Below are 13,198 nucleotides of genomic sequence, written 5' to 3' on the forward strand. Positions count from 1 at the left end.
ATTAAAAAATGGAAGACATACTAGACCACTGATAATCTCCCTTGATCTGGGGCCCCGTGCAAGGTCTCACCCCGTGGGGTCAAAATGAAGAAAAGAATAGTGAGCAAAAATCCTAGAACCACATGTGGGGACCTAGGAAATGATCTACAGAGAGCAGACCAACCAGTAACACTCTACGCCACCACGGGCTCAAATCCTGAAGTGCCAGACGTGTCCCCTTGCTAAAGCAAGAACATGTGTAGGCCTGTCTAAAGAGAGCATTTGGTTGATCCAGAACAGGATTAGGGGAATGTCCTTTGGTCAGATGAAACCAGAGAAGAACTTTTTGGTAAGAACTCTACTCATCATATTTGGAGGAGAAAGAATGCAGAGTTGCATCCAAAGAACGTTCAGTTGTTACTTTTGCTGGTCTATACCTGTAAAACGGAAGTAGCATCTCACAGTTTTGTCTGTTGACCCGTAAAAAGTGTCAGCAAGAACCAACAACATTTATGGCGTTTATAACATCTATGCTCATAGGACTCCTGCATGATTCCCACACAAACTACACTCTGTGTCATTTCCTCATTTCTAAAAGTCACGCTGCACACTAGTGAACAGCACTAACAGACTACTTGTGCACTCCAAAGGATTTGGAGGTGTTGAAAACATTTAAAAAACGTACGACAAACCAGCGTCTCACCAAGTTCACTCTTACCTTCACTTGTGTATTGCACAAATAGTTTTAGTATGACCTGTAGCCCGGAGAACAAAAAGTTGCTTGATTATTTGTACTCAATGGTTCAGTGAGTGCTGTATGACTTTGTCATTTGTGCCCATAAATGTTTGGCCAATTTTTTGCCCGCAGACAGCCCATAGCTACCCGTAGATGCAGTTCTGACTTACACTTTCCTTTGTTTTTGTTTTTTTGTTGTTCAAGGCAACCTCCACTGCAGCTGTAATTTCTGCAGGTGCAACAGCTACGTCATCACTGAGGAAGCTATATCTGCTCATTCATCAACTTCTAAATTATGCAAACTAAAGTCTCACATGGAACCACTAAAAAACTGTTTTTTTTTACTAAATAAAAATAAAGTTACTAAACTTGTTAATTTTAAAATCCTTGATGTCTTCAGGAAAATCGTGAATAAAAATATTGATTGAAAATGAACAATGTGTTTTTTGCCACCCCCAAAAAACACAACATAAAACATAACATAAAACAATTCTTATCAATTAAAATTGTTTTAAATTTTTACATAAATATTTAGACCTTTCTCAAAATTCCAAAAGGAAATTTTAAATGGAAATGTTAGGTTTGGAGTCGCTGGACCCAAAAATGCAGACAGGGACTTAGTTTGATTTAGTGAATTTTATTGTAGGATGAAAAGGGGTTTGGCTTTGGATCTTTGGCGTTGGTCTTTGTGTTCTTTGATGTTGGCTTTGGTTTTTTTGGTTTTGGTTCTTGGTTCTTTGGGTTTTGTTCTTTGGGGTTGGTTGTGAGTCCTTGTGGCTTTGGTTCTGGTGGCTTCTGTTCTGGTGACTTTGGTTCTGGAGGCTTTGGTTTTTGGTGGCTTTGGTTCTGGAGACTTTGGCGTGGGCTTTGGCGTGGGCTTTGGCGTGGGCTTTGGCGTGGGTGTAGGCTTCGGCGTAGGCTTCGGCTCGGATCGGTGAGCCCTTCATGAAAGCAGACGAACCAACAAAGGCTCGAGGGCGAGATGGACTAAAATAGGTTCACTGATTGGATGCTGAACAGCTGTGAGAGACCGGATCCTCAAGCAGGTGTGCGAGGACGACCCCGACACCTGACAGGAAAACACATTTTAGGGAAATTATTTTGGAAGAGCAACTAGAAATATCATCTATGCAGGTTGTCATAGAACTGTAAATTTTACATACATTTTCTAAAGCATAATGACATTTTTTTTTCTTGGCACACTTGATGCAGGAATATCCCAAAAAAGGTTCTTCTTTATCCTAAAAGGTGGTCCTCTAAAACTTCAGTGGAAGCAAATGCTGCTGTAGAAATATCCACTTCTAACATTTGAGAAGGCAAAAATTAAAAAACAAACAACCAAGTGAGCTGATATCTGTTTCACTCAGTAATTTGACACTGGTTTATAAAATTGACAGGAAATAAATGAATTTTAGTTTACTATAATAGCAGGTACCAATCAAATCTTTTCTGCAGCTTTATGAAGTGACCAATAACTCATTTTGTGACCCGTGAAAAAACAGATGACTAGACTTTTTAACCAGAATAGCTAAATATGGAGAATTGTCATCAGTTTTTACTAAACAACAGCCTGGCACAGTATTTGGCCCCGTCACTGCAGGTTTCTCCAGCCTGGTTATTTTCTAGGTGGAGTTAACATTTGTGGGTTTTCAACACCGACCCCTTGTTTCTTTAAAAAATGTTTGATATGGTGATGGAGTTTGTAGAATTACCTCTAAATGTTTTAGAGCCAGTTTTGTGAGACTCAATTTGGATGCTTTTCACCATATTTCTGTTGATAGATTTGTAGATCTGGAGCACATTCAAGCAGCCGTAAGTGTATTTTTAATGTAATTTTTTATTTACTTGCTTGACTGATAATAGCTTATCGTTGTTGCTTTTCTCTTTTCTGTAATGAATTGTTCCTCAAAAGCTTTAAAGTCCATAGTAAATATTTCTTTTTGGCAAGAAGGTGTCATGCTTCTAGTTTTAAAAATGCATATTTAATATATATTAATCTAAAAAAGTTGTAACTGGTTAATAAGATGAAAAGACATAAAATCAACAATTAAATATTCCATCCAGTCTTCATGCTGCTCCTTAAGTATCCACTGTTAAACCAGCCATGACGGAAAAAACATTCTTGTTGCAGCTAAAAGGATGACATAAGAGAGAGCTTCAGGGTGCTGCATCAACACCGGCCACATGCATACTTTGATCAGGAGGACAGACCATTTTTCTCTATGCTCTGTTTAGCAATCATTCATTCTCTCCACACAGCTTCCCGGTCAACTCTGGCGCCCCCTCTGTGTGGCTGCTGCCTCCCATTTCACCAGGCTTGCGTTGCGTTCTCAGCATTGCCAGTCAGCTTTCAGCTCTCTCTTGGCTACCTCCCGTCTTCTGGTGCACTGTCCACCTTCAGTTCTCTGTTTGTGCAGCCCGCCCACAGTAAGTCTCAGGTGCTGTCAGTCCAAGTCCTGTACCTGCTCAGAGCTCCATTTCAGTTATAGTTAGGGGTCCTTTCCAACGGCGTCCAGTACAAAGCAACCATTAACATGTGGTGGAAAACAAACCTTTGGCCTACAAAACATCCAAGAAATAAAAGAAAGCAGCACATAACCTAAAGAACTGAAGTCACACTGAAACATAAGGACCAGTAGCAAATTATTATTGCAACACATCCGGCAGACCTGAGACACCTGTAACAAGATAAATGGAAAAATAAATCCACCTAATGAAAAAAATGCACATAATACACAGCTAAAGAATGTATTACTCATTTTAAGTTTCTAAAAGCTTGCATATCTATCATTTCTTCCATTGCTTTTGTTCTGAAAACCCTTACTTTTTACTATTGAATTAGGTGAAATCAAGAAACTCAACTCATGTGTCATAGTGCTACTTTTAGATTCCAAAATTTGTAAGAAAAATAGTCACATTCAAATATGTGACCATTTGAACCAAATGTAATCTATGTAAAAACAGTACGTTATGTTGAATGTAATGTTTTATAGACACCAAATGTGAGAGAAAATTCTACCTGTTAAGTAAGTTCATCCATAAAGGGAAAAATTCTAGGGAACTGGCCATTATTTAAGACATAAATATTTGAATATTCCTTGATTATATAATACACAATGCTAAAACTGAGTTTTTTTTTGATTATTATGCCTCTACATCAGCATATTATTAATGAGGAAAGGTGTGAGCCATTAGTGACTAAAAAGAATCAATTTGCATGATCTTATAGAAATAAGATCTTTATTGGTGATGCAACCATTCCTTTAAAACTTGTGCAACTTGTGTCCACAATCATCAGTCACTCCTCTTTCTAGGAAAAGATGTCTTAAAGTGTACAGTTTCTCAACACATCTGATCCAGAGAAGGTATAAAAGAAAACATGAATATCCAGAACAGCATCACAAGAACTTTCCTGATCTTCTGCTGACGCTGCAAAGACTTGACTGTAACTACATTTCAGTATTTTCTGTGTGATGTTGCTGCAGCACCTGATGATAAAGATTTGACTTTTGTTTCCAGGAGGGAAATCATGCTGAAGTTAGCTCTGGTGCTGGGATGCCTCCTGAGTCTGACTTTGGCTCAACCTGTAAGTCTGATTGTTTCAAACTGTTTCATGGAAAGAAGCTAAAATTTGTGATAAAACAAAGGATTTTTCATGACAATAGACAGATAATTACCTTGTTTTCTTGATTTTTTTACAGATGGAGCATCAGAGATTTGCTCGTTCCAAACATGGGCATCATCACTCTGGGTCGAACTCACATGAGGTGAGTGTTTTCTGTTCTGAGTAAACTTTTAAATGACATCCTGTAACAAAGTCCTGTGAGAGTCGTCTGTTTTAATGTTTAACTTCAATGTTTGTGATTTTATCAAGGCAACCACCACTACTGCAACAACAACTGTTGCAGGAGCAACAACTGTTGCAGGAGCAACAACTACACCATCACTGAGCCAGCTGATTCTGCTCATCCAGCAACTTCTCAACAGAGCAAGATAAAGTCTGACATGGAAAATTGACTTTCAATGGATTGTTGACATTGCTTCTCCTAAGATTTGCTCTTGTGAGAATCCTGTGAGACAAATATTTTTTGTTGTTGCTCAGAATGAACATCAATCTGTTATTATAGCTGTATTCAAAATCTCAAAACTATAATAAATGTTAATCAGCAAATTGAATTGTCTTTTCTTTTTTTTTACTTTAATGGGTCATCTGCCAGTTTTTAACAACTGTTTTTTTTAACAACATTTAGAGTGGGACAAAATAGTATTTAGTCAGCCACCAATTGTGCAAGTTCTCCCACTTAAAAAGATGAGAGGAACCTGTAATTTTCACCATATGTATCCTTCAACTATGAGATAGAAAAGGAGAAAAGAAAATCCAGAAAAATTACATTGTCTGATTTTTAAAGAAATGATTTGTAAATTATGGAAAATAAGTATTTGGTCACCTGCAAACAAGTAAGATTTCTGGCTCGCACAGACCTAAAACTTCTTCTGTAAGAGAATACTCTGTCCTTCAGTAGTTACCTGTAGTAATGGCACCTGTTTGAACTGGTTATTTATCTAAAAGACACCTGTCCACAACCTCAAACAGTGACACTCCAAACTCCACTATGTCCGAGACCAGAGAGCTGTCTAAGGACAAAAGTAACCAAATTATTGCCCTGCACAGGGCTGGGAAGACTGAATCTGCAACAGGTAAGCATCTGGGTGTGAAGAAATCAGTTGTGGGAGCAATTATCAGGAAATGGAGGACTTACAAGACCACTGATAATCTCCCTTGATCTGGGGCCCCCTGACAAGAACAGTGAGCAAAAATCCTAGAACCACATGGGGGGACCCAGGGAATGATCTACAGAGAGCAGACCAACCAGTAACACCCTACGCCACCACGGGCTCAAATCCTGCAGTGCCAGACGTGTCCCCCTGCTAAAGCAAGAACATGTGTAGGCCCGTCTAAAGAGAGCATTTGGTTGATCCAGAACAGGATTAGGAGAATGTCCTTTGGTCAGATGAAACCAAAGAAGAATTTTTTAGGAAGAACTCTACTCATCATATTTGGAGGAGAAAGAATGCAGAGTTGCATCCAAAGAACGTTCAGTTGTTAGTTTTGCTGGTACTTGTAAAACGGAAGTAGCATCTCACAGTTTTGTCTGTTGTCCCGTAAAAAGTGTCAGCAAGAACCAACAACATTTATGGCGTTAATAACATCTATGCTCATAGGACTCCTGCATGATTCCCACACAAACTACACTCTGTGTAATTTCCTCATTTCTAAAAGTCACGCTGCACACTAGAGAACAGCACTAACAGACTACTTGTGCACCCCACAGGATTTGGAGGGGTTGAAAACATTTAAAAAACGTGCGACAAGCCAGCGTCTCACCAAGTTCACTCTTACCTTAGCTTGTGTATTGCACAGATAGTTTTAGTATGACCTGTAGCCCTGAGACCAGAAAGTTGCTTGATTATTGTTACTCAATGGTTCAGTGAGTGCTGTATGACTTTGTCATTTGTGCGGACCAATTGTGTGCCCATTAATATTTGGCCAATTTTTTGCCCGCAAACAGCCCATAGCTACCCATAGATGCAGTTCTGACTTACACTTTACTTTATTGTTTATGTTTGTTTGTTTATTGTTCAAGGCAACGCACACTACAGCTGTAATTTCTGCAGGTGCAACAGCTACGTCATCACTGAGGAAGCTATATCTGCTCATTCACCAACTTCTAAATTATGCAAACTAAAGTCTCACATGGAACCATTAAAAAAATATTGTAACTGTTTTTTTTAACTAAATAAGATTAAGTAACTAAACTTGTTAATTTTTAAAACCCTTGATGTTTTTAGGAAAATTTTGAATAAAAATGAATAACAAATGAACAATGCGTTTTTTGCCTCCCCCAAAAAACACTCCATAAAACAATAACTCTATTAATTTAAATAGCAGGTACCAATCAAATCTTTTCTGCAGCTTTATGAAGTGACCAATCACTCATTTTGTGACCCGTGCAAAAACAGATGACTCGACTATTTAACCAGAATAGCTAAATATGGAGAATTGCCATCAGTTTTTATTAAATAACAGACTGGCACAGTATTTGGCCCCGTCACTGCAGGTTTCTCCAGCCTGGTTATTTTCTAGGTGGAGTTAACATTTGTGGGTTTTCAACACCGACCCCTTGTTTCTTTAAAAATGTTTGATATGGTGATGGAGTTTGTAGAATTACCTCTAAATGTTTTGAAGCCAGTTTTGTGAGACCCCACTTGGATGTTTTTCACCATATTTCTGTGGATAGAGTTGTAGTTTGGGAGCACATTCAAGCAGCCGTAAGTGTATTTTTAATGTATTTTTTTAATTACTGGCTTGACTGATAATAGCTTATCGTTGTTGCTTTTCTCTTTTCTGTAATGAATTGTTCCTCAAAAGCTTTTAAGTCCGTGGTAAATATTTCTTAATTAGTTAATATTGAGAAAGCTAAACCTATTGTGACATACATTAAACTCTGTTATCCCAACAAAGATATATTGCTCAGTAACTTGTCACTGAGCAATATGTTTAATAGCCTTGACAACACTATTGTTTTTCAGTGTGTTTACATGGACGTACAAATCCCCATAATCCTGTGCAGCTTCCATCAGCAATCAGTGTTATTTTTTACACAGAATTTACCAGAGAATGCAGTTTCACAACACCTCAGTTTTTCTGATCATATAAAAGAGAAGGTCAGCAGTTAGAGAAGCATCACAACGTTCCAGATCTTCTGCTGAGGAAGCAAAGACACAACAGTAATCACAATTGATTGGTTTCAGTATATTTTGTGATGCTGCAGTGATGTTTTTATTATTATTGAACTTAACATTTTTGATCCGTTGATAAAGTCTCGATGTTTGTTTCCAGGTGTGAAACCATGCTGAAGTTTGCACTTGTCCTTGGATGCCTCTTGAGCCTCACTCTGGCTCAACCTGTAAGTCAGATAGTTTCAATTCAGTGAGAAAATTGTTTGTATTCAATGTTTTAATTGTACAGAAGAAAATGATTTAACTCCTAAACTGCACGTTTTTTTCTTAGATGGAGCATCAGCGATTTGCCCGCTCCAGTTCCAACTCTGGTTCTAACTCCAATGAGGTGAGTGTTTTTCTCGTTTTCTCTCTTTCAGCTTCTGGAAATATAAGTTGAGGATATTTTTTGTTCTTGTTGTTCGTTTTTGTCTTTAATGTTGGTTGTTTTCTTTGTCAAGGCAACTACCAGAGCCACAACTACAGTAGCGGGTGCAACAACCGCATCCTCCCTGAACCAGCTAATTCTCCTTCTCCTCCAACAACTTCTTAGAGGATAAGAAGATCAGAAATGCAGGCCCAAAGAAAGCAATGTGCTCTGGTAAAATATCAGAACAGGGCTTCCTTCATTACTGACTGACATGATTGAAAGAAATAAACAGCAAGAATGAAAAATCTGGTCTTTGTCAAGTCTTTAAATGTTTTTTTTATTTTTATTTTTTTAAGTAAACTTTTTGTCAATCCCTTGTTTAATGGAATGTGTACTTGTGGACTAAAGGTGATGACACCCATGGATGTATTTCAAGATAGCGGAATTCATGTTTTATGCAAAAGATTTATGGCGATTTAGGATGCAAAAATGAAAAGAGTCAAAACGTACTTTTCTGACAATGCTATATAAACACAATTTTAGATTATTATAAAATTAGGCACAATATTTCAACACATACACTTTAGAAATGTATTTAATTAATAGAAAACTTATCTTAAAAAACAATCACGTTAAGCAAACAGATTAGAAAATATTTGAACAAAATGTTTTATTTTTATTTTGACAAAACTGTACAGATTTCAACATACATGCTCAGTTTTTGATTTCCTATGGTGAAGTGAGACAATGCTTGGCTTAAAATAATGACAAAACAAACAAAAAAACGCCATCCAATTCTGACCTGATGTTTTACCCCTACTTTGGCCTAAGCCAGGGTTCTGCCACCCTTAATACTACAAGAGCCAATCCGGGCCAGTTTCTTACTAACAAAAACTCAGCGATACCCCAAAGTCCCACTTCCTGTTTAGAAAAATACACTATTTTTTTGTGGCCATTGATCCAATAATTTTTCAAATGCAGCTTTTAAATTGTCACAAAAATCTAATTTTAAAAGGATTATAAATAAAACTTGATTTAAACAACAAACTATATATAGTAAGTACAAATAATCAACATTACATCAAATTATTGCAATCTAACTTGCGGAGTACCACAAGGCTCTATCCTAGAACCAAAGTAATTTAATCTTTATAGAAATGACATTGTTAATGCATCCAAAAGGTTCAAATGTATCTTCTTTGCTGACAACACAACATTTTTTCATGTAGGTGATCATTTAGAACAATAAGTGAAAATAATGAAACAATGGTTTAATGTAAATAAACCGTCACTAAACTGCAGTAAAACATCTGTCATGATATTTAGCAATAGACAGACACACAAACCCAAACTTGAAATAGATGGTACTAAAATTGACAGAATGAAGAAAGTTAAATTTCTGGACATTATCATTGATGAGGACGGTATTACTTTAAAATCTATTTCAATACTATCAAAACAAAAATAGCGAAACAACTGCAGTGGTACATAAAGTTAACTCAGCTCTGGGTAACAAAGCACTGTATGGAACTCCTTGATTGTCAATTACTGTATTGAAATTTGGGGAAACGTGCAATACATACTAAAGTCAACTTTGTATTCAACTAAAAAATATTAAGAATCATCTATGGCAAAATAATTTAAAATGAATGCATAAAGAACATCAGAATTGTCTGTCACTCATAAATGTCACTCAATATAAAAAGAACATTAAAAAAAGACTACGTAACCATGGTTTAAATAGATGTTAATTTTTCTCTTGGACAAAATTCTAAACAAACACAAAAGAAAGATGTGTTTCAATTCAAGGTGTCAAGATTCAGAATAATCTAAACCATGTATCAATTAAAGAAACCAAATCAAAAACACCTTTAAAAAATCTTGTTAAAAAAGAGCCGCTCCAAAAATACAAGAAATGAACCTTGTGGCCAAATTCCATTTAACTTAGAAAATTAGAAATAAGACAAATTTGTCGTGCCTGGGATATTCTGGAATATTAAAAACAAAAGACTATGATTTAAACCACAGACATGTCTATGTGCTAAAGGAAATGTTTATGTATATATTTGTCACCTTTGTCTTTTTTTTCCGTATGCAGCTCCCCCCCTCTCTATATAGTTATTAATTATAAATGAAGTATTTTTCCACATATAGCAACTTTAACTTATTTTACTTATTCCAGCTGCACATATAATTTCCCTTGAAAATAAGATTCACTCTGTCAAAAAAGATCCTCCAGCTGCAGCAGCTATATTTTACTTAAGACAAAAAAGCCAAGTCAAACCTCTATCAATAGATTAAACCTTTTACTATCATTTTGTTTAGTCATTTGACATGTTTAAATCCAAACATAAATTACAAAACTTGATTAACTAAAATAAATTTGAACAAAACTACAAACCCCAAACCCAAATCATGTGCATTATTTTGCAGAGCCACAATGGAGGAAAAAGGAACTGCATGTGGTTCTGGAGCCTCAGGTTGCAGACCACAGCTGGGGCCTGTTTCAGAAAGGAGGTTAAGTGTAAACTCTGAGTGGGTTAACCCTGAAATCAGGGAAACCCAGGGTTTTCCGTTTCAGAATGGGAGGTTTGTTAAACCAGAGAAAGCAGAGTAAGTCAAACCCGTTTCTGAAAGAGAGGAAACTTATACTCGGAGTCAGTGTCCATGGTTACTTACGCTGTGAACCTAACCTGGTCGGGAGCAGGTTTTATTCACTAAACTCAAGGCTTCTGCCGGTCCCCTCCCCTTTTTAAAGACGAAGCGGTATTTTTCGCTTTAACCTTCATTGCCCACATTTCCGTCACACAGAGACGGTCTAAGTGACAAGAATGGCTTGTTCTTTTTTGGAGGACCCAATAGACGAGGAGGCTGCATTAATTCGTAGAGAATTACATTTACTTCGTGCGAGGATTTTGAGACCTAGACTCGATTTTTTGTCATTTCCCCATACTTTTTTGTTTGAGCGTTACCGTTTTTCGTTGCAGTCAATTGCATATATACAATGAAAACAACATTAGATATGTATTGCTATGTAGATGTTTCATATGTCAAATATTGTCAACAAAGCCTACATCCATCACATGCTCAAACTTTACCTGATTGAATTATGTTTTTATACTTCATTTTTAGCTGCTGCCATGTTCTTTTAATTCCTGCAGGATTGCATCTACATGAAAAGGAAATCAGGGACATTGAATTAGATTAATGTAACAATTACTTTTTGGAAACACAATTTGCTAGTACTGCTTACTTTCTTAATCCCATATAAACCTATACCACTTGATCAATACAAGGGTAGACATAAGCTCACTTTTAAAAACACAATTGAATGTATTAATATTAAACTGACCAACGTTTGCAAGAGGGGAAGGTTAACAAAAAGGTCCTCTAAACATTACCGACGTTAAATGCATTTTTCCCCCAGATTGGTTCTGTACACTGTGCAGCATTTCATGCAATTACACCAGGAATAACACTTTTTTATTTCACACCTTACGCTATTTAAAAAGTTATTACAGCCAATATTTCATAACAATGATTTAAATGCAAACTTGAGCATTAACTTGAGCAGCTATGTTTTCCCATGCTAACTGTCTCTGTTTTGCAGATGCAGCGGTGTTGCTTTTCTTCGGGAATATGTGCTCATATTCACTGTGACTCTGCAGCAGCACGTCAAGTTCAGCTGGCGAAAAATACGCAGACCTCTTTTTTTCTACGGTTGCCATGGTGACTCGTAATATCTGCGCTCCATTGATAATGGCTTCTTATAGTCGCGGTGCGCACGCTTACCTCAGTCCACTCAGAGTTGATTGGCCTAACTCCGATCAGCTTCTCTGAATCAGAAAACTCAGAGTTGTTAATCTCTCGATTGACCAACTCAGAGTTCAAGTTTAACCTCAGAGTTATAAGAAGCCATTATCAATGGCGCGCAGATATCACGAGTCACCATGGCAACCGTGGAAAAAGAGAGGTCTACGTATTTTTTGCCAGCTGAACTTGACATGCTGCTGCAGAGTCACAGTGAATATGAGCACATATTCCCGAAGAAAAGCAACACCGCTGCATCTGCAAAACAGAGACAGTTAGCATGGGAAAACATAGCTGCTCAAGTTAATGCTCAAGTTTGCATTTAAATCATTGTTATGAAATATTGGCTGTGATAACTTTTTAAATAGCGTAAGGTGTGAAATAAAAAATGGCGATATTTAGGTGTACTTTTGAAGTGTTATTCCTGGTGTAATTGCATGAAATGCTGCACAGTGTACAGAACCCATCGGGGGGAAAAATGCATTTAACGTCGGTAATGTTTAGAGGACTTTTTTGTTAACCTTCCCCTCTTGCAAACGTTGGTCAGTTTAATATTAATACATTCAATTGTTTTTTTACAAGTGAGCTTATGTCTACCCTTGTATTGATCAAGTGGTATAGGTTTATATGGGATTAAGAAAGTAAGCAGTACTAGCAAATTGTGTTTCCAAAAAGTAATTGTTACATTAATCTAATTCAATGTCCCTGATTTCCTTTTCATGTAGATGCAATCCTGCAGGAATTAAAAGAACATGGCAGCAGCTAAAAATGAAGTATAAAAACATAATTCAAGCAGGTAAAATTTGAGCATGTCATGGATGTAGGCTATGTTGACAATATTTGACATATGAAACATCTACATAGCAATACATATTTAATGTTGTTTTCATTGTATATATGTAATTGACTGCAACGAAAAACGGTAACGCTCAAACAAAAACGTTTGGGGAAATGACAAAAAAATCGAGTCTAGGTCTCAAAATCCTTGCACGAAGTAAATGTAATTCTCTACGAATTAATGCAGCCTCCTCGTCTATTGGGTCTTCCAAAAAAGGACAAGCCATTCTTGTCACTTGTCTCTGTGTGACGGAAATGTGGGCAATGAAGGTTAAAGCGAAAAATACCGCTTCGTCTTTAAAAAGGGGAGGGGACCGGCAGAAGCCTTGAGTTTAGTGAATAAAACCTGCTCCCGACCAGGTTAGGTTCACAGCGTAAGTAACCATGGACACTGACTCCGAGTATAAGTTTCCTCTCTTTCAGAAACGGGTTTGACTTACTCTGCTTTCTCTGGTTTAACAAACCTCCCATTCTGAAACGGAAAACCCTGGGTTTCCCTGATTTCAGGGTTAACCCACTCAGAGTTTACACTTAACCTCCTTTCTGAAACAGGCCCCTGGTCTAAGGACAACAAACTGGCATAACAAGAAAGCAGACATGGTCTGATGGTTGTTTGCGCCACCCAGTGCCTAATGTTATGTTCTTGTAACATGTCAGATCCTTCGAAATTCAGTCAGATCCAGCAT

General features: G+C 37.2%; 2 long non-coding RNA genes across 3 annotated transcripts; both read left to right on the forward strand.

Annotated features, from left to right (window-relative positions):
* Positions 1-279: 279 nt before the first annotated feature.
* On the forward strand, positions 280-4,886 carry LOC144990265 (uncharacterized). 2 transcript variants are annotated; one of them, XR_013654273.1, is made up of 4 exons: positions 280-328; positions 4,235-4,301; positions 4,417-4,482; positions 4,590-4,886. It is a non-coding gene; the product is annotated as an uncharacterized LOC144990265 (long non-coding RNA). The 2 variants fall into 2 exon arrangements; XR_013654272.1 differs by lacking the exon at positions 280-328 and adding an exon at positions 4,045-4,160.
* A 2,491-nt stretch (positions 4,887-7,377) lies between these two features.
* Positions 7,378-8,170, forward strand: LOC144990263 (uncharacterized). Its single transcript, XR_013654270.1, has 4 exons — positions 7,378-7,504; positions 7,617-7,683; positions 7,788-7,844; positions 7,957-8,170. It is a non-coding gene; the product is annotated as an uncharacterized LOC144990263 (long non-coding RNA).
* The last annotated feature ends 5,028 nt before the right edge of the window (positions 8,171-13,198 follow it).

The sequence above is a fragment of the Oryzias latipes genome (genome assembly GCF_053564925.1).
Source record: "Oryzias latipes strain Hd-rR chromosome 1 unlocalized genomic scaffold, Olatipes_Hd-rR_3.1 chr1_Y".
NCBI lineage: Eukaryota > Metazoa > Chordata > Actinopteri > Beloniformes > Adrianichthyidae > Oryzias > Oryzias latipes.